Below are 22417 nucleotides of genomic sequence, written 5' to 3'. Positions count from 1 at the left end.
GGAGCGAAAGAGAACGCACGAGCGAGTACAGTGGTAGAATGCATGGGATGTTCGAGAGGCGCTGAGACGCAGGGCTTGGTGAGTGTGAAAGGGGTCGTGTATGCGTGTGAGCATGCGAGTAAGGTATCGACGTTAAACGGGATAGCGGTTAGACCGACGTTTAACCGACGCGAGCTCTCGGTCCGTGCCGGGCTGTGTGTATTGCGGGAGCCGGCGGGGATAGGTGCAGCGTCGCTCCTCTTCGGAGCGTCGTGCACGATCCGGACCGGGCCCCACCATGCACGGTCGAGTCCGGGCTTTGCCGGGCAAGGCGACCAGCCCGGTTCGAGGGAAGGTAGGAGGGATTGGAACGGCACCCCCTTGTGGTGGTGGCATCCCACCCGGGCAGGGTTGGCCCACCGTGCATGGGAGCGAAAGGCCCCGCACCGGGATGGTGCTTTAAACCTTGGCCCAAACAAACCTCCTCCCCTGAACCGAATGCCGGACGGACCCAACCTGCAGGCGATCAAACCACCGGTATGCATTGCTCGGCTTTGCAAAGCCGAGCTTTGAAAATGCATTGACGTACCGAGAGGCTCAGATATAGCGGACTGTGATGATGATAGTGTTTTGATTCGAAATTGGGAATAGTGAATAGGATTGGCAAATTGGATTGGCAAATTTGATGGGTAAAATGATTGGCAGTAATGATTGGCAAATTTGATTGGCAAAAATTGGATGGGCAAAATTAATAGTGAGAGATGCCCGATGTAGAGGGATGGTAAATCCACCATCCCTCACATTCCCCGGGCACTTGAGCTATAGTTTTATGGGGTTATGGCTATGAAAACCAAGCAAGGGAGGGTTTGGATAATTGTATAGGGAAATAGCTTACCATAGGTAACTGTAGAGTTAAGTAACGACATGTACCTGTAGTGGGGACGTAGAATAGATTAGGTGGATTATAATGACGAGTGAGCGCAGTAGTATAAGGGGCGACTGGGAAGCGCGAGTTTCAGAAGGGGGTAGTCAGCTCAGATGATGCAGTGTGTTTGTGGTGTGGTTTATTAAATGAGGCATTGGGTATGGAAGTTCTCGCTGGTGAGCATATTGAAATGAGGAATTGAGAGGCAATGCTCATGAATGGGGCATTGGGGCAGTGTGTGTGAAGGAGGTGATTGAGCAGCGTATTGTGAAAAGTGTGAGTTGAGTGCGTAGTATTGAATGAATGGTCCTGGAGGGAAGACAGGTGCAAGAGTCACCAGGTGTGTGTGAGCACAGGTGTGTAAGTGAAGTACAGGTGTGTGGAGAATGGTTGAATGGAATAGATGGAATGGAGTATGGAATGGATGGTGTGGAGTGAGTAGTGTGGAATATGTGGAGTGGAGTGGTTGGTGCGGAAGGAGTGGATGGGGAAGATGGACCCCTTTCACGAGTACCCAGGGAGGGTAGTTTAAGAGTAGGTAGAGGGTATAGGTAAATTGTGGTGGATATTGGCATCTGTGGTGCATGTGGTAAAATGGTGTTTGGATGGGTGCATTAGTGAAGTGGAAATGGCTGGGCATGTGGCCTGTTAGTGTGTGTGTGGTTAAATGGGCACTCCACCACTGTGAGGATGTCGGCCAGGTGAGGCCGCAGGTGGGCTCTGGGAGCCATTAGAGTTGTTCAGTGGGGCCAGAGGATCCGGAGGACGGACCCGGGTATCCCAGTGCCAGAGAGGGCACCGAGTGGGGAGAGCGCCAGAGGGCCTTCCCCACGTAGATAGGTTAGGGTAAGGAGCAGGTAAGCTCGGAGGCAATTGCAGTGGCGGAGGTGTGCAGGTGAGTAGACCTGCTAGGGGAGCCACACGACTCAGCCCCAAAATTGTGCGAAGGCACAGGGAGTTAAATCGGGGGAGTGAGACCCCAAATTGGTGAGCACCACAGTTTGGTCAATGGGAGTTCGGTTTTTAGAACCGCATAGAGTAAAGTGGCCAATGGTTTAGCAGGGAAAGACCCCGGGTAGAGTAAAAGTGTTGAAGTCATTTCGAGGATAGTTAGGATTGAATTCTCTTCGCACCATCTACATCCACTCACCAGGGTGACAAGACTCCACACCATGTTTTTTTTGTGCAAATGTTTTGGGAATGTGAGACGCATTATGACGTGGGGGTGACATTGTGCTGGTTTGTTCCATCTCTTCCTCCTTATGAGGGATTGAGGATGAATTTGAATCGATGGCAAATTTGGTTAGAGGGATTGTGGACGAATTTGGAATTAGGGGAGATATGGGGAAGACGAGACAGTAGAGACGGAATTTGTAAATGTGGAGAGTTGTGTAAATATGGGGTAAGGGGCAAGGGTGGATTAGGTGACGGGGGGGGGTGACGTACGATAGGGACGAGCTTTCTCCGCCCGCTCCCATGCGCACCTCACCTCTGCATTGCCTTGTTTTGATGTGTACCCTTGCGCCCTTGCACCCCGCTGACTTTGCTTTGTCCTCCTTCCCCACCTATGGACCGTGCACTCTGGGCACTGAGGGGAAAGCATGCAGGAGCTGCATTTGTGTGCCCGAGCCGCCGCTGCATAGCCTGCCTGGATCGGTACACCACCTTATGGACTGCACGACTTGCGGCCCAGCACCACCACATGGACCACACGCTTCTGTGGCTAAGCACCACACCCTTATGGACCCCATGTATTGGGGCCTGGCCCCTCTGCTGGGACTGGCCATGATGGCCAGAGAAGAGTTGGCTTGCAGACCACGGTGAGGTGGCCCCTTTTGCCCTACAGGTGGACCACCCATAGTTGGCCCCTGTGGGCCCCAAATAAAAATGGACGCATTTTGTGCCTTTTTATTATTTACAAATAGGCAGCAAGCCACAAGAACAAGAAGGACAACATCTGGAAGAAACATCGGACCAGCAGAGCAGGAGCAGCAAGAAGGACCGGACAACAGTTTGTTTGTTTTTATTTGAAATGTGTGTGCAATGAGCACTGGAATGTGCTTTGTGTGGTTTTCTGGTGCTGATTGGTGCTGATTGGTGCTTTGTAATGCTCTTGTGCTCGGGGGTGCACTGCAATATAAATTGTGCATCCCCGGGCACTTGAGTATGGTGTATCGATGCAGTGCAGTGCATGCTCTTCCTCTTTTTCAGGAACATCTTTTTGTCTCCAAAAATGACAGGTCCTCGGTTTGCCGTGTAAATACAAATTAGTGTTTTGTAAATAATGCTCCCCACCGGCTTTATGTATAGTTTGAGAACAATTCCGTTATCCTGTGGGTGTGAGTCTGTTAGGTAGGACGCAACGTAGCAGGCGGGACATACGTAGTTGTTTTATAACTGTTGCACTCAAGGGTAAGTTTAATAGTAGAGGGCTATTCCACCTGAGAGTCACATTAAGTAAAGTTAGTTCGGGTCGAGACGACCCTAGAGGAAAAACGGGTGCTGTGTTATGGTTTTTAGAACCTTTACTAGTAAATTTTAATAAATGTATCCCTTATAAATGTTTCCCCTGTAAATATCCCCCTCAATTGGCTGGTTAAAGATCGCACCCTGGTTAGTCCATGAACCACACGTAGCGAACCATAGGACCTCTTCGTAGTTATCTCATTATTATGTGTTTCAGTTAAGGATCTGTTCCCAGTAGTTGAATCTGCGTTGCATTAATCAAATAAGATAGGCCCCTTTCAATTCCCCAATCGCCTCACCCACGTCTCCGCAAAGTAACAGCCAGGCAGCATTCGCTGCCCTTTGGTTTGGCTCGTTTGATTGCCCCAAGCTGCCATTAGCCATGCGGTCAAGCCGAGAAATAAGGGGGCGGAGCCGCCAGATCACGGGTGTGGAAAGTCGGCTCGTCATCGGAGGAGGAGTCAGCAAGCCCTTACCGGCCAACCAGCACCGCGGTGAGCCAAACGGTAGGTGGGTCATCAGAGCCGGCGCCTTGATTCGAAGATGAGCAATAAAAGTGTCTGCAAGGGACTGCTTGGCGAGTTGAGTGAGAGGGTTCCGAAGGAGTTGGATGGAAAAGGTACGAGTTGGTGAGAAGGCATGAGAGAGAGAGGTGATCTGGCGAGTGGGTCCGTGACGGCGACCACAATACAATCGTCAACTGACATTGGCCTGGCAGTGCGTGTGAAAACGAATACATGGAGCGGCGGCTGGCTGTTCACCTCGAGCCCGTAGCGTGGACTGGAGCCACCATCGACGCTGCGCACCAGCCCGGACCGGCCTACCTTCTCACCTGCACGGACCCTTCTCCTTCTTCCAGTGATTCCTGCCTGCTATTCCCCTTTCGTGTAAGTCTGTGTTTGTTCTGTCTGGGCGTTGATAATTAAGACTGTTTTAAGGCTTGCCCTGTGTATCTGCTTTTTCCGCCTTGTAAATGCCTTTCTTTCGTTTCCTCTTTTCGTATAGAAATAAACCTGTGTTCTTCCTTTACCCTTGTTGGTTCTTTGGCTTCCTCTCATCCGATCGCTTTAGTCACTTCTTTCCATTGAATACCTATGGCACGATTTGGCCAACGCTCGGAATCGGGTTTAGTCAATTGATAACGGCTCGGACCGCGGATTGCTAAACCGCTCGGCAAATACCATCTTGTCCGTGGTTCGAGTGGTACTTGTCTCCCTGTTTTGCGGAGGGATTGGTGAAGGTATTCAGGAGAACACCTTGACCAATAACCCTGATCAATTCCACCCCACAGAAGTGCGTTACAAGTACCAGGGCCAGAGACGGCCAGCTTAACGGGCCAAGGGGATTAACGCCCCCTTGCTAAGGGGAGTGCCGTCTCGGAGATCCGTAACAATATATATATATATATATGTGTATGTGTGTATATATATATATATATATATATATATATATATATATATATATATATATATATATATATATATATATATATTTGTGGTTTTGCCATAATGGCAAACCCCCTATCGTTGATTGCATGACAGCATGTAGCCTGCAGTAGTTAGTTATTTCTTAATGAATGTAAAGATTAGCCCCCTTCCCATCTATATAATAATACCGTAAGGACTCGACTTTGTTATCCCTTTTACGCCGCACCCAGTGACCCGATGCCCACGGCACTAATGGATTTACGATCTACAAACCGCGCTCTTTGTTTATCACGTACAGCCACACTCGAAAAATCTAAATTAGTCGACTTTGGGGCCCAAAAGCATCCGATTAACGGCCGATACGACGCCATATTACGACGCCATCGTATTGGCGTCTGCTGGGCGAAGGCGATGCGAGCCGTCCGCTGATTGGACAGTCGAGTGGTGTGAACCAAATGGTCTTTTTATTCCCTTGAACATTTTAAATTAGGATATATAAGGAAACGTCTTTATCGTCATTTTAATAAAGTTAAATGGAGTGACGTTTTGGAAACGTTTTTTGAAGTTTGAAGTTTTTTCGAATCGAAGTGAAGAAGTTTTTGAAGTTTTGATTTTGGAAACGTTAAATGGAGAAACAGTTTCACAGGAAGAGAATGTGATGCGATGAAGAAGAATCCATCTTTATTTTATTTTTTTGAACCACAAAAGATTGAAGCTCCACGAAGTCAAGAAGGTGAAACTACGTGAATGTAATAAAATAAAAATGTACATAAACGACACAGTTCTATGAAACAGTTTCACAGGAAGAGAATGCGATGCGATGCGATGAAGAAGAATCCATCTTTATTTTATTTTTTTGAACCACAAAAGATTGAAACTCCACGAAGTCAAGAATGTGAAACTACGTGAATGTAATAAAATAAAAATATACATAAACGACACAGTTCTATGGAATTTTAAATCGATTCATTTTCACATGAAGAAAATGAGGCGCAGATGAAGAAGATGACTGCATCACCGGAATTCACCTCAGGTTTTTGGCGTATCTTTCAAGTTGTCGTGATTTTGTGAAAATCCTGAATATTCCTTTGGTTTTGTCGACACGTTTTGTTGAGAAGACGATCAACAAAACATTTTCCTTTTTGATTGACAGGTTACAAATGTGTTCTTGAACAGCCGAAATGTCGCGTTTTTAAAATTCAAGTTGAATAGGTCTTGAGGCCTTTAATAATAATCTTCTATCTATAAAATAATACCGTAAGGACTCGACTTTGTTATCCGTTTTACGCCGCACCCAGTGACCCGATGCCCACGGCACTGATGGATTTACGATCTACGAACCGCGCTCTTTTTTTATCACGTACAGGCAGACTCGAAAAATCTGAATTAGTCGACTTTGGGGCCCAAAAGCATCCGATTAACGGCCGATACGATGCCATCTTTCGACGCCATCGTATTGGCGTCTGCTGGGCGAAGGTGATGCGATCCGTCCGCTGATTGGACAGTCGAGTGGTGTCATTAAATAATGGGCTGTGCTTACTGCTTGCTGATATTGATCTGAAACTTGCAAATGGGCATGTATTGCAAAGCAATTTTCCTTCTTATATTGTCCAAGTCTAAAATACACACCGACACACACACATAAATCAGCTGATCGTCAAATCTGCATTCCCTACAACCAGTGATTACAGGTTTAAAAAATGATTTTTTGACGTATTGACTCAATGATGTAAATAGGAAAGCATTAATTTAAATATTTCCTTCTTATTCTGTAAAAGCGGCCTCGACGGTATAGTGTGCGACTGCCCAAAGCAGGTTCTTATTTTGACAATCGTTAGTCGTACAATAAATACTTACGGAATATTAAATGAAAAAAAATATTTCTTTCTTGAATATTTTAAAGCATTTTGTTTTTCATTCCACATGGTGTGCTTCTTCCCTCCCTCTGTGGACAACCAAGTGCCGGCTTCCGGTGGTAGTATAATCCTCTGTAGCAGTGTAGGGTTTTATGAGCCAATGATTATGGTGCGGCGCATGTCGAGTCACAGCAGGATTTTATGAAACGCCATTTGAAGTTGTGAAAAAGGTCAGAGTACCTGCTAACATGTCAAGCTAGAGCAGGGCGGCGCAGGTCAGTTATAGTTAATCAACGGATCAATGAGAATGTCCTTTACTGTACGTACTGTACTTTACCACATCGGTTAGAAACGCTGCCGCAGGAGATCTCCGATGGTCTTTAATTTAGCATCTGCTTTGGATTCGGTTCCCGCCTCCTGATACCTCGCAGGTGTGACGTCGCATCAGAGGACGTTAAGCCAGCTGTCTCATCTGATTGGACAGGCGAAGGCGACAGCAAGCTGTCCACTGAGTGGACAATCCAGAGCATGCATTTGTGCCGGTGTCGGCGATCGTTGTTCATATACGCACTCTTCATTCTCATCTTTCTTCCTAACTCTTACTCGGACAAGCAAATCCCCTATGCCATCCATAATGGTACACTCTATCCATACACCACATCCTCCCTTCCGTGGATGTTCCACGGGTTTCGGCTAGTTATATAATAATAGCGTAAGGACTCGATTTGTTATCCCTTTTACGGCACACCCAGTGACCCGATGCCCACGGCACTATTGGATTTATGATCTACGAACCGCGCTCTTTGTTTATCACATACAGACATACTCGAAAAATCTGAATTAGCCGACGTTGGGGCCCAAAAGCATCCGATTAACTGCCGATACGACGCCATCTTACGACGCCATCGTATCGGCGTCTGCTGAGCGAAGGCGAAGCAAGCCGTCCGCTGATTGGACAGGCGAAGGCGAAAGCAAGCCGTCCACTGAGTGGACAATCCAGAGCATGCATTTGTGCCGGTGTCGGCGATCGTTGTTCATATACTCACTCTTCATTCTCATCTTTCTTCCTAACTCTTACTCGGACAAGCAAATCCCCTATGCCATCCATAATGGTGCACTCTATCCATACACCACATCCTCCCTTCCGTGGATATTCCACGGGTTTCAGCTAGTCTATATAATAATAGCGTAAGGACTCGACTTTGTTATCCCTTCTACGCTGCACCCAGTGACCCGATGCCCACGGCACTAATGGACTTACGATCTACGAACCGCACTCTTTGTTTAACACGTACAGACATACTCGAAAAATCTGAATTAGCCGACGTTGGGGCCCAAAAGCATCCGATTAACTGCCGATACGACGCCATCTTTCGATGCCATCATATTGGCGTCTGCTGGGCGAAGGCGATGCGAGCCGTCCGCTGATTGGACAGTCGAGTGGTGTCATTAAATAATGGGCCGTGCTTACTGCTTACTGATATTGATCTGAAACTTGCAAATGGGCATGTATTGCAAAGCAATTTTCCTTCTTATATTGTCCAAGTCTAAAATACACACCCACACACACACATAAATCAGCTGATCGTCAAATCTGCATTCCCTACAACCAGTGATTACAGGTTTAAAGAATGATTTTTTGACGTATTGACTCAACGATGTAAATAGGAAAGCATTAATTTAAATATTTCTTTCTTATTCTGTAAAAGCGGCCTCGACGGTATAGTGTGCGACTGCCCAAAGCAGGTTCTTATTTGGACAATCGTTAGTCGTACAATAAATACTTACGGAATATTAAATGAAAAAAAATGTTTCTTTCTTGAATATTTTAAAGCATTTTGTTTTTCATTCCACATGGTGTGTTTCTTCCCTCCCTCTGTGGACAACCAAGTGCCGGCTTCCGGTGGTAGTATAATCCTCTGTAGCAGTGTAGGGTTTTATGAGCCAATGATTATGGTGCGGCGCATGTCGAGTCACAGCAGGATTTTATGAAACGCCATTTGAAGTTGTGAAAAAGGTCAGAGTACCTGCTAACATGTCAAGCTAGAGCAGGGCGGCGCAGGTCAGTTATAGTTAATCAACGGATCAATGAGAATGTCCTTTACTGTACGTACTGTACTTTAACACATCGGTTAGAAACGCTGCCGCAGGAGATCTCCGATGGTCTTTAATTTAGCTTCTGTTTTGGATTCGGTTCCCGCCTCCTGATACCTCGCAGGTGTGACGTCGCATCAGAGGACGTTAAGCCAGCTGTCTCATCTGATTAGACAGTCGAAGGCGACAGCAAGCTGTCCACTGAGTGGACAATCCAGAGCATGCATTTATGCCGGTGTCGGCGATCGTTGTTCATATACGCACTCTTCATTCTCATCTTTCTTCCTAACTCTTACACGGACAAGCAAATCCCCTATGCCATCCATAATGTTGCACTCTATCCATACACCACATCCTCCCTTCCGTGGATGTTCCACGGGTTTCAGCTAGTCTATATAATAATAGCGTAAGGACTCGACTTTGTTATCCCTTCTACGCCGCACCCAGTGACCCGATGCCCACGGCACTAATGGACTTACGATCTACGAACCGCACTCTTTGTTTATCACGTACAGACATACTCGAAAAATCTAAATTAGCCGACGTTGGGGCCCAAAAGCATCCGATTAACTGCCGATACGACGCCATCTTACGACGCCATCGTATTGGCGTCTGCTGGGTGAAGGCGAAGCAAGCAGTCCGCTGATTGGACAGGCGAAGGCGACAGCAAGCCATCCACTGAGTGGACAATCCCAGAGTGGTGCTCGTCCGATTCCTATTACGAATCCATTCATTTTTCAAAAGTATATCGTAGCATTTTCATTGAAGTAGATTGCAATAAATACGTTGTTCATATACGCACTCTTCATTCTCATCTTTCTTCCTAACTCTTACTCGGACAAGCAAATCCCCTATGCCATCCATAATGGTACACTCTATCCATACACCACATCCTCCCTTCCGTGGATGTTCCACGGGTTTCGGCTAGTTGTGTAATAATCCACACCAATATGTGTTGAGTTAGGCAGGAATTCAAACGATGTGCTGGGAGGTGTGGCTAAAACTACAGTCCACGTGACCAACCACGACTGTGGTAGGCGTGGCTAAAGGAGTCGATCACGTCACCAGCTAGCAGCCAATGACAGGTCGGGGCATGCAGGAACCAATGAGTGATCGAGGATGGGCAGAACAGCCAATCAGGTCTGGACTTTGCCCTGGCCTCGGCCAATGGGAGGCTGTGGAACATTCTAGAAGCTTTTCGGGTCTGATATAAACCCCCGCCCATCGAATCTCTCTCTCTCTGATATGGCTGACCTGCAAGTGTTGACCCCTCCGGCGACTCATCTTGGAGCTGGCTGCCCAACCTGCACTGAAGTTCATCCTACCTGCACTGAAGTTCGTCCTACCTGCGCTGAAGTTCGTCGTTCGGGCGCTGAACCTGCAAGTTGCGCCCTGACGGCCGTGGGTTGAGCAGGAGCTAACGGACCCAAGGCGGCGTCGACACACTTCACGGTACAGGAATCAACCCATGTGTCATCCCCCGTGTTTGTGTGGTGTGGTGTGTGTGTGGTGTGGTGTGGTGTAGTGTGTGTGTGTGTGTGGGTGTGTGTGTAGGCACCTGTTGGGATTATATAAGTAAGAAATTGATAAGGTTGCATCTTCATCTCTTTCTATTGCCTTGTAAATAAAAGGCTGTATATTTGGTTGTTTCTTTCAAACCTGGTCGGATCGTCTTTTCTCCATTTGGCCTAGCATCATCCGAGACCGAATTTGGCTTGAATCAGGCCCATAAATCACGTCAGGTAACGCCGCTTTCCACACCACGCAAACCGCTCAGCACGCAATAAGGTGTGGAAAGCGAGGGTTCGATCCCCGATTTCTTCAGCCGCGTGTCTCGTAGGTATTTGGGATTCGTTGACTAGCAAACTCTTCAGCACGTGGCTGGGACATTGGCGATTGGAGTTGCTTAGCAACCCATCGATCACGAGTTTAGTCGCAGTCCGCGGCCTGTGGACCCGGATTTCGAGGAGGAACGGGGTCATAAACCCCCTTAGTAGGTTGACGAACGCGGGATCCACAACAATATACTGTATATATATATATATATATATATATATATATATATATATACTTTTGTATTTAAAATATAATTTTCTTGGTGAAATCTCTTGCTGATTTATATGTACTTTTATGATTAAAATAAAATTTTGTTGTTAAAATCGCTTGCTAATTTATAGTTTGTATATATTTTTAAAATGTATTGGTGAAATCACTTTCTGATTTATGGATACGTGTTTAAAATAATTTTGTCTTGGTGAAATCTCTTGCTGATCACTTACAATGTATTATTTTAAGCACAAAAATGTCCATAAATCAATGAGATAATTTTTCTAGGACCTATTTATATATTATATTTTTATGCCTGCGCTGACGAAGTTGCCGGAAGCATTATGTTTTCAGGTTGTCCATCCTGCTCTCTGTCTGTGATCGGTTTTGTTCCCGCAATAACTTGAGAATGGCTAAAGGGATCTTTTTCAAACTTGCTACACGTATGCATAATGAGGTAAAGATGAACTGATTCGATTTTGAGCTCACGAGGTCAAAGGTCATGTTAGCTAAAAAAAAAATACTGTAACTGCGATGACCTGTGAACCAGTGATGGGATTCTGACCAAATTTGGTACACTTATATGTACAATGATGTAAATATGAACTGATTACATTTTGGGGTCAAAGGTCAATGTCTGTAATCGGTCTATAACTTGAGAACAGCAGAAGTGATCGAATTAGAATTTGGTACAGGTATGTATAATGATGTAAAGATTAAATGATTAGAATTTGGGGTTAAGAGGTCAAGAGTAAAAGTCTGTAATAGGTCTATAACTTGAGAACAGCTGAAGTGATCTAATTCAAATTTGGTACGGGTATGTATACTGATGTAAAGATTAACTGATTTGATTTTGGGTTCAAAATGTCAAAGGTTAAAGGTCATAGGTTTATAACTGTAATAAGTTTATAACTTGAGAATGGCTAAACGGATCTAATTCAAACTTGGTACAGATATGTATAATGATGTAAAGATTCACCGATTAAATTTTGGGGGTCCTGCGGTCAAAGGTCAGAGGTCATGTCAGGTAGAAATGTGCTAACTTGGACACAGCTGAATGGATTTAAATCAAACTTGATACAAGTATTATAATGATGATGTTATGTGAGCGGAGGCATATCAGTCGACGTCGTGACGTCGAAAAGTGCCGTTCTTGTTGTGTTTTAAATAAAATTTTCTTTGTGAAATCTCTAACTGATTTATAGATACTTTTGTGCTTAAAATAAAATGTATTGGTGTTTCAAAATGAATTCAGAAAGGCTACCAATAAAGATTTGTTGATTTGGAGTTTACTAAAGAACTTTCTTTTCTTATAACTTTCATCACTGGTGAGAATGTTGATAAATAATATGTTGGGATTTGGTTCTTGGGTTAAATATGCTTGTTGAGTGAAGATAAAATGATAAACCTCCCACTGCATTCTCCTATGAGCTCCTCCTGAACCACTTGTCATTTGAAAATTGTAGTAAATTATTTTTCCATTGTTTTCTAGACATCCATTAAAACTTTTAAAACATCTCAGCCTAGGTGCTATATTTATGCTCGTCTTGGTTATTTATTTGATAAGACTTTTTTTATGTTGTTCACATTTATTATTATTATTATTAATATTATTATTATTATTATTATATATGTTTCCGATCTAAATACCAAGGTTGTGATTTTATCCACTCTTTTGTTTGTTTTTTGCTTGGCTCTATACTCTTCAAGAGTTTTGAGGCTATTTATAAAAGATTAATTTGACTTAAAATGATTTTTAAATGGAGGAGGGGGCGGGGCTTAAAAAATTGGAATCATAATCGAGGCTCATGGAAGCTTGGTCCCAGAAGTAATTGAATACATAGGAGAAGCTGCTGCAGGATGAGAAGAGGTGGCGGAGGAGAAGGAAAAGTTTGTGCAGGAGGAGATCTATGTTTGTGGGAATAAATTCACTTGGGAATATTCATGGGGGAATAAATAAATCCTTTTTATTGACAGGGTCAAATAGTTTTTCCATTAATTAACATGGGAGAAGATGGGATGGCCCCAGAACCACCAATTTCCCCCTTAATAATAGGATGATATTCTGTGTGGGAGATATATTGGTAAATAAATATCTGCAAATTTAGAAAATTATATTTTCTGTTGAAATGCAATCTTGTTCTTAATGTTTTCTTTTTTCCTTTCAAGATTATCATTCTCATTAACGGCAATCACACTCAGATTGATTGGCTATTTATGGTGAATTTCTTGGATTTTATGGAAAGCAAGAACGATCGTTGAGCGAATTTCCTGCATTCTGAAACCGAATATTAATGGATTAACAAGAGCTGGTGTTACCGAACTTAAAAGATCTAAGATAAACCCAAACGTGGGAAGTCGTAAAAATCGTTTCAGCACAATTATGGCAATAAGTGACATGAACTGTGCTAAAGATGCAAACAATTGTGTAAAACATGTGTGCAATGCTTTTAGATTTGCCTCTGTGGATGATTTTCGACATTTACGAACAATACACCATGTAGAGTACAATGCCGTAAAACAGGTTAATCCAAACACAACATACTGAAAAAATAGAGAATAAATGAGTGAAGGATTAACATTTCCACAAGCTGACCTTGCAACAGGTGAATAAGCACAGAGAACGTCAGGAACTACCAAAGAGTAGTTGCAGTACACCATTGTTGTTGGTACAACAGCAAAGCTCACACTCAACAACAACCCGATTGTTAAAACTACAAAAGCAAGTTTCACAGCCCCACCTTTGTTCACCATGAGAGCCACGTAACTGTACGGCCAGAAAATAGCCCAATGTCGGTCAACGTACATTAACCACGTGGTGAGAAACTGATGAAACAATGTACAATATATACTAAACAACTGAACCAAACATTCATCAAACGATATTATTTTACGTCTTGCAATTATTCTACTGAAATAGGATGATATTCCCACGATTCCCCATAAAGTGTCAGCGAGCGATGATAAAGCAATGTACATGAGCATGGGTGAATTGAATCCACGATAAAAACAAGCCGCTATGATTGCTGCGTTCAGAGGGATTGAAATACACAAAATAAACGTGAAAAACGACATGATGACTCGGGCGCCGTAATCCAAAGGAATGTCCGACACATCCAGTGTGACTGTGAGAGGCAAATATCCCACAACAGTTTCGTTCATGTCTCCTGTAAAAACACAATGAAAATTGTAATAACTTGTCTTACATGAAGTTCACAATGATGATCACAATGAAACATTCACTTCATTCAACATCCGTTCATATTTCACAATTTAAATTTATATTCATATCTAGTGAAGATGTATATTTTGTTTGTTGAGTAAACCCTGCGACATGACATTGCAAATTGATATTGTCCTGTTTAATTTGCATTTATCTCATGATCACATAGGACCATCTCAATTTAAAATCTGACATATTTGTGTTTATTGTACACCGCACCTTTCCTCTGCCATCTCCAGGCATCGCAAATCGTCATTGCCGGACACCGAAGGGGGCTTGGCAGTGACGCACGCTGAAAGGGAGTACTCAGTTTTCACTCTGGTTGTTTTCTTGCTTTCTTGTTTGTTTGTTTTCCTTCTTGTTTGTTTGTCCGGGCGATATCTCAGCCATCCTTTGAGCTAGGAAGCTGAAATTTCGGCACAATAGTGAGCAAGTCCTTTGTCCAAAACGTTATTGTTTTTGTTTTTTGATTAGTCAATTAGTTGAGGAGTTATTTAATTATTAGTCATTAATTAAGTACTTATTTAATTAATCAAATTTCCTTTCTCTTCTGACCATTAACTCAGGCACCTTTTGAGCTGGGAAACTGATATTTGGACATGACAGTGACCAGGTGATTTGGCTGCAAAGGCTATTTTTGATTTATTAATGAATCATTTAATCGATTAATTATTTATTGATTAATTGATTAATTATTTATTGATTAACCAATGCATTATTTAATTTTTTATTAATGACTTATTTAATTAAATTTCTAAAACATACATCTTCGGATGAAGCACTAGTGGTTTAGTTATGCTATTAGCCAATTGATTAAGAAAATATTTTGTGATAATCTTTTATTGATTTTAATTATACAATTAATCAATCAATTAGTGTACACCTCTCCCTCCCAATGCAGCCTCTGTGAGCTGCACTACGGTATTCCCAGGCGCCTGAGGCACCCCGGCAATGGCGCGCTGTTGGATATTTAATTATTTGGCATGGGGGCGGTGTACTTTGAATGCATCTTTACTTGTTATTTATTTATTTTCATTATTAATCATTTATTTATTTTCGTTCTCATTTGGCCAATATCTCAGGCACCTTTTGAGTTCAGAAGCTAATATTTGGACATGAGTGACCAAGTGATGTGGCTATCAAGGATATTTTTGATTTATTGATTAATCAATTAATCAATTAATCGGTGAATTATTTAAATATTCGATTAATTACTAAAAAAATAAAATAATTCAGTTGCAGATTCTGATGAAATAGTGGTGGTTTATGTGTTCTGTGACCGAATTGATTAGTAATTTAATTTTTTAATGTTTATTATTTATTTATTTTCATTATTAATCATAATTTATTTTCTTTCCCATTTGGCCAATATCTCAGGCACCTTTTGAGCTAGGAAGCTAATATTTGGACACCACAGTGACCAAGTGATGTGGCTATCAAGGATATTTTTGATTTTTGATTAATCATTTAATCTAATAATTATTTATTGATTAATCGATTAATTATTTATTGATTAATCAATTAGTTATTTTTTTTTTATTAATGACTTATTTAATTACATTTCTAAAAGATACATCTTCGGATGAAGCACTAGTGGTTTAGTTATGCTATTAGCCAATTGATTAAGAAAATATTTTGTGATAATCTTTTATTGATTCTAATTATGCAATTAATCAATCAATTGGTGTACACCTCTCCCTCCCAATGCAGCCTCTGTGAGCTGCACTGCGGTATTGCCGGGCGCCGGAGTCGCACCGGCAATACCGCGCTGTCGGATATTTAATTATTTGGCATGGGGGCGGTGTACTTTGAATGTATCTGTACTTGTTTGTCCTTTATTTCCTGTGGTTATATATAATTCACGAGCATATCGTGAATTATATATAACCACGAGCATATCGTATTTTATGTACACGAGCATATCGTTATTTTCCCTGATGGCACTTTTTCCTATTATTATATGGTAAAAGTAAAAAAAAAATTGATCTCGATGAAAATTTGTCGGGATATCTCAGGGATAGCAATTCCAAAAGTAAGCAAAACGATTTCGGGATTATCCAAGTACAACAAAAATCAACACTATTTCTGTGTAACAACGAATATTAAAGCAGCAATACAAGATGAGGCATCCTTTCATCTTTTTTCTGTTGAACAAATGATTGTTCTTTAACCTGCTGTGCAGGTTTGATCGGGTTCACAACCCTTATCATATGCTGGGATCATGGGGGTCCGCGTTGTGTTCAAACAACAAACAAATTGACAGATTTCAAAAAGAGAAATTTGATATGCAAAATCGACAAAGTGAAGGTGTGTGCCCTGGCTCATGTCACCCATGGGATTAGACAAACACCTGAGAGCGAGCCGAGCAAGGGGCGAGCCTGCAAAAACGGTGCCATATCTGTGTTCTGGCCCATGGGTGCTACAGCACCGAACGAGAGCAGTGAAAGCAAGCATCCGTGCCTGCTGGCCAAGAAACAACCAGATTAAAGAAAGCAAAAGTGCACAAAGTACATTTTAGCAATCCAGCATCTGTGGTTGTAGTCCGAAGGAAGGTCTGATTTAAAAGAGCCTCACACAGGACCATGGTTTTCAGACAAGCATCGAGCGTAGTTACTCAATGCATTGTGAAGACGAGCGCTATATAAGAACAGTGCTGTGATCGTGACCACTTTATTATAACACTTTATTACCTCCGCCACTGAGGGTGGATGGAGTTTATGTTTTCACCCGTCTGTTTGTGTGTTTGTCTGTTTGTGTACAGGATATGTCAAAAAATTGTGGATCAATTCGTACGAAAATCAGTTGAGAGGTAGCATATGAGACAAGAACGTTAATGATTCGATTTTGGTGACGTTTCGGATCCGGATCAGATAATTCCGTAATTCTTCACCATTGGGTGATAAGGCTAAAACCGATATGTAGAACGATATCTCAAAAAGTTATGTACGGATTTGGCAGAAATTTGGTGGACAAGTTGGGTGTATGACAAGGACGAATTCGTTTAATTTTTGTGAAGATTCGAATGGGGATCTGGACACAAGAGTTTTTTTTAATTCCTAAGTGATTCTTCACTATTGCGTAAAGGGCCAACAACAAAATAAAGCACTATATTTCAAAAAGTTGAGGACGACTTATGCCAAAACTAGGTGGATGAGTTGGTTATGTGACAAGGACAGGACGATTACATTTTGGTTCAGGTCCAAATCCAGATGTGGCCGATCAGTGGGATACAAAATATAAACTGTTCAGCCTGGCGGAGGTATGCGAGGTATCTACCAAGTACCGTTCTAGTTGGATTTGTGCCAGCAGGTGAGAATCAAATATCAGTACAGTATGAGCAAGTGCGTGCATTGTAAAAGTGGTACAGTCCCTGCCACAAAAAGCCAAAGAAATAATTGTGCTTTCATTTGTTCCTGAAATATGCTTTTTAGTGTTAATCATATACATTCACAACATTCTCAAATATGTAATCACGTTTTAAATACTTACCTGTATATGTGTCCCAGCTAACACAACACCGTTGCGCCAACGTTGGAAAATAGACGTCGCAATTGCAACCAATGGACGTCAGGCCGACGTTGGAAAATAGACGTCGTAATTGCAACCAATGGACAACGTCAGGCCAACATTGGAAAATAGACGTCGCAATTGCAACAAAAGGACAATGTCAGGTCGACGTTGGAAAATAGACGTCGCGATTGCAACCAATAGGCAAATTTAGGCCAACGTTGGAAAAGAGACGTCGCGATTCCAACCAATATGCAACGTTACCCCGACGTCAACAATGCGCTTGCGACCAATTGACCAAATGCCAACGTTGGCCCAACGGTGTTGTGTTAGCTGGGGTATAATAGACTAAATTGAGTGAAGTCAGCCAAAATACACGGATCAGTTGCAATAACAGACACGATTCCAGAATTCCGACAATATTTACTCCGTGCACTGTCGACTTAGGATACACACATCATCCATAACACATAATGATATACTATTCTATGAGATGCACCCAATCTATCAAACTCTCGTATGAGATGAGTAAAAGTTTATAAATGCAAAAGGTGCACTTACGAGTCGGCAGAGCCGACGTTTCGGCGAGAATGCACTCGCCTCGTTCACCGCAGAATGCACTCGCCTTGTTCAGCGCAAAATGCACTCGCCTTGTTCACTGACGAATGCACTCGCCTTGTTCACCGCAAAATGCACTCGTATCGCCTTGTTCACCGCAGAATGCACTCGCCTCGTTCACCGCAGAATGCACTCGCCTCGTTCACCGCAGAATGCACTCGCCTCGTTCACCGCAGAATGCACTCGCCTCGTTCACCGCAGAATGCACTCGCCTCGTTCACCGCAGAATGCACTCGCCTCGTTCACCGCAGAATGCACTCGCCTCGTTCACCGCAGAATGCACTCGCCTCGTTCACCGCAGAATGCACTCGCCTCGTTCACCGCAGAATGCACTCGCCTCGTTCACCGCAGAATGCACTCGCCTCGTTCACCGCAGAATGCACTCGCCTCGTTCACCGCAGAATGCACTCGCCCTGTTCACCACAGAATGCACTCGCCCTGTTCACCGCAGAATGCACTCGCCCTGTTCACCACAGAATGCACTCGCCTTGTTCACCACAGAATGCACTCGCCTTGTTCACCAAAGAATGCACTCGCCTTGTTCACCGCAGAATGCACTCGCCTTGTTCACCGCAGAATGCACTCGCCTTGTTCACCGCAGAATGCACTCGCCTTGTTCACCGCAGAATGCACTCGCCTTGTTCTTGTTCACCGCAGAATGCACTCGCCTTGTTCACCGCAGAATGCACTCGCCTTGTTCACCGCAGAATGCACTCGCCTTGTTCACCGCCGAATGCACTCGCCTTGTTCACCGCCGAATGCACTCGCCTTGTTCACCGCAGAATGCACTCGCCTTGTTCACCGCAGAATGCACTCGCCTTGTTCACCGCAGAATGCACTCGCCTTGTTCACCGCAGAATGCACTCGCCTTGTTCACCGCAGAATGCACTCGCCTTGTTCACCGCAGAATGCACTCGCCTTGTTCACCGCAGAATGCACTCGCCTTGTTCACCGCAGAATGCACTCGCCTTGTTCACCGCAGAATGCACTCGCCTTGTTCACCGCAGAATGCACTCGCTTTGTTCACCGCAGAATGCACTCGCCTTGTTCACCGCAGAATGCACTCGCCTTGTTCACCGCAGAATGCACTCGCCTTGTTCACCGCAGAATGCACTCGCCTTGTTCACCGCAGAATGCACTCGCCTTGTTCACCGCAGAATGCACTCGCCTTGTTCACCGCAGAATGCACGCGCCTTGTTCACCGCAGGATACACTCGCGTTGTTCACCGCAGAATGCACTCGCCTTGTTCACCGCAGGATACACTCGCGTTGTTCACCGCAGAATGCACTCGCCTTGTTCACCTCAGGATACACTCGCGTTGTTCACCGCAGATGTTGAAGTGAAGAAGAAAGACACAACCTGCATCGATCAATTTTCTCCGATGAGATGCATTCTACTTATAAACATAATCACTTACTTGAATAAAATACAGAAACTTTCGGGCTTCAGTCGTATGTTGTTGATTCTCCATTACATATATATACTCCAATAACGAATTCTAAGGAGAGTCCTTGGGCCTGAGGGAGTCTTTGAGAGATTGGCAAAATTGGGATTTTCTTCTTGGATGGTTGATTGTTAAATCAAGTGGAAACATAAACAAAACGTTGTTTAGTGCTCTCTTTTGAGACAGTGGTAAATGATGCTTGGAACCCACGTTCAAATCCCATATACAGTATTTTACAGGGTGTCCCATAATTCTGGAACCAGAGGGCAAAGTAAGTGATTCATGATTTTTTTCGTTTAAGAATGATTTTTTTCATGATTATTTTTTTATTTATTGATGTTCCAGACTTATGGGGCAGTTTCAGACGTATGGGACACCCTGTATATATACACATACACAGGGTGCCCCATAAGTCTGGAACCATAAGGCAAAATAAGTGATTCATAGATTTTTATTAATTTGAGAATGATTTTTTAGGCATTTGATAAAGTTGAGATACCAAACCTAAATTAAAAACACAACATTCAAACGACCATTAATGGTTTGTCGAAATATAGCTTCACAGGCACTCATCCAAAGTATGCGCTTATTCAAGTTAAAGGAGGATCTAGTTGAGAACCAAGTGAAACTAGAACAATGTGATTGTGTCGCCAATATGCCTCTGTCTAGTCCCACAACGGGTAGATAGATGCCATCGTTCACTGTTCTAAAAATAAACAAGTTTCATTATAAATCCCTTCAGCTGTTTTCAAGTATCACATTTTCCCCAGCCATGACAGGTTTCACATCGATTGGTGAAGCAGTTTCAGAGAAGGATTTTTTTTTAAATATCAGCTTTAAAGCTAATATGGCTGCCATACCACATGACATATGACCTTAAAATGTACACTCTGCATATGTATGGGTAGAGGATCACGTTTGTGAAGTTTGGTGTTGATTGGATAAGGTTCGTTTTTCTATCCAAGATGGCTGCCAAACCACGCGACCTACGACATCATAATTTTCAAACTATATGCAACAGTGGTGTTCGATGATATTTGTAAAATTTCGCATCAATAGGGTAAGCAGTTTCAGAGATATCATTATTTCATATTATCCTTAAATCCAATATGGCTGCCACACCATGTGACCAATGATGTTTTCGTGATCATCTTTTAATCATTATGCCAATTCAATGACACACGTAAAGTTTCAAATCATTCAATTTGGTGGTTTGGGAGATGATGTTTCTTTGAGGTTTTCGTTTTTTTCCAATATGGCTGCCAAACCATGTGACCTATGATGTCATAAATTAAATATTTCAATACAAATGGGTCATAGATCATGTGCATTCAATTAAAAAAAATTAGGTTAAGGAATTCATTTAAAACATTTTTGGCTGGTATACCACTTCACCTATGATGTCATCATTATCATGCTTTTGTTCCCCATTGGGTGTACTTGACAAAGTTTGAAATTTTTCCATTCAGCGGTTTCTGAGAATTTGTTTTTTATTCTTTGCGTTTAATCCAAGATGTCTGCCATACCACGTGACCTATGATATCATAAACATATCGAGAAAAACGAGGTTTAGCCCATACGGATGGATGGACGGACGGGCAACCCGAAAACATAATGCCTCTGGCCACCTTCGGGGGCGGAGGCATAAAAACACATAAATTCGAAAACAAAGAAGTTTATCCATATCTATCTATATTATAATAGCCGTAGATGATTCTGTCTGTCTGTCTGTCTGTCTGTTGGGTGTCTGTCCGGGGTGTGGCTTACTCGGTTTGCAGAGTAGCTCCACCCATAGCTCCCCCCATAGTGGCTTCATATATTTATAAACAAATATCCACCATTTTATTAACTCGCATAGCTTTGAGGCCTGTTTTGTAGGCCCGTGGTGTTTTTCTCTCTCTCCCAGTTTTATTTCAAATCAAATTCGATATATCATTTCATTTTTCACAGTCGCTAACATAGTTTTAGACTCGGTTGAAAAAAAACGGGAAGAAAATCCAATGAAAGTTGCCGTTTATAGAACGAAATGAATTCTCAAACGCCTGTAACTTCAAGGCCATTGAGTCTCTCTCACGCCTTTATCTCCAATCTAACTCACCATATGATTTCATTTTTATCGATGGTTTTAGACTCGGTGTCAGCAATAATTGAGAACATTCCACACACGCGGGAAAATGCAGAGATATATTTTTTAAAATCGCGTCATGGTGTATTATACACCGCCCAACATGACACCGATGGCAACGTGTATATTAAAAATATACATTAATATATTAAAAATTCGCTTTTGCTTTTCCGTTAAGATATATTACTTTTTCGTTTGATGACAGTCGTCACAAAAACGTCAACAATGATGCCGACATATATTTCTTCGTTTTTATTTCATTCAACATTATTAGGCGGAAGTAAAATATTATGTTTCAGGAAATTACCGAGAGATATTTCTTCGTTTTTTTTTATTAGTTATGTGCGCATACACTTTAAATAGGTTTATTTGAAATCTTTAACTTTCCACAATATAATTTACTTGCCATTTATCATTTGATGATTACGAGACACTTCCTCTTGAGGATCGCGACAATTCATGCGCTGCGTGGAAACTTCTATTTCCAAAATGAATGAGACGATCGATGAAGAACGCAGACTTGAACAGGATGCAGCAAGAAAACGAATGAGACGGGCGAACGAGTCCATCGACGAACGTCAATGCAAACCTGCGGGGTCACCCGTGGGAATCCTACGGGCATGGACGTGTGTGACATTTCGACATATTGAGTTAGATGCTGCACATTCATTTTTACAAAATGGTTACTGGTAAGTCATCAGATCCA

The sequence above is a fragment of the Myxine glutinosa genome, chromosome 1 (assembly GCF_964187855.1).
Source record: "Myxine glutinosa chromosome 1, kmMyxGlut1.1, whole genome shotgun sequence".
Classification (NCBI taxonomy): Eukaryota; Metazoa; Chordata; class Myxini; order Myxiniformes; family Myxinidae; genus Myxine; species Myxine glutinosa.
Note: the sequence above shows the minus strand (reverse complement) of the source record.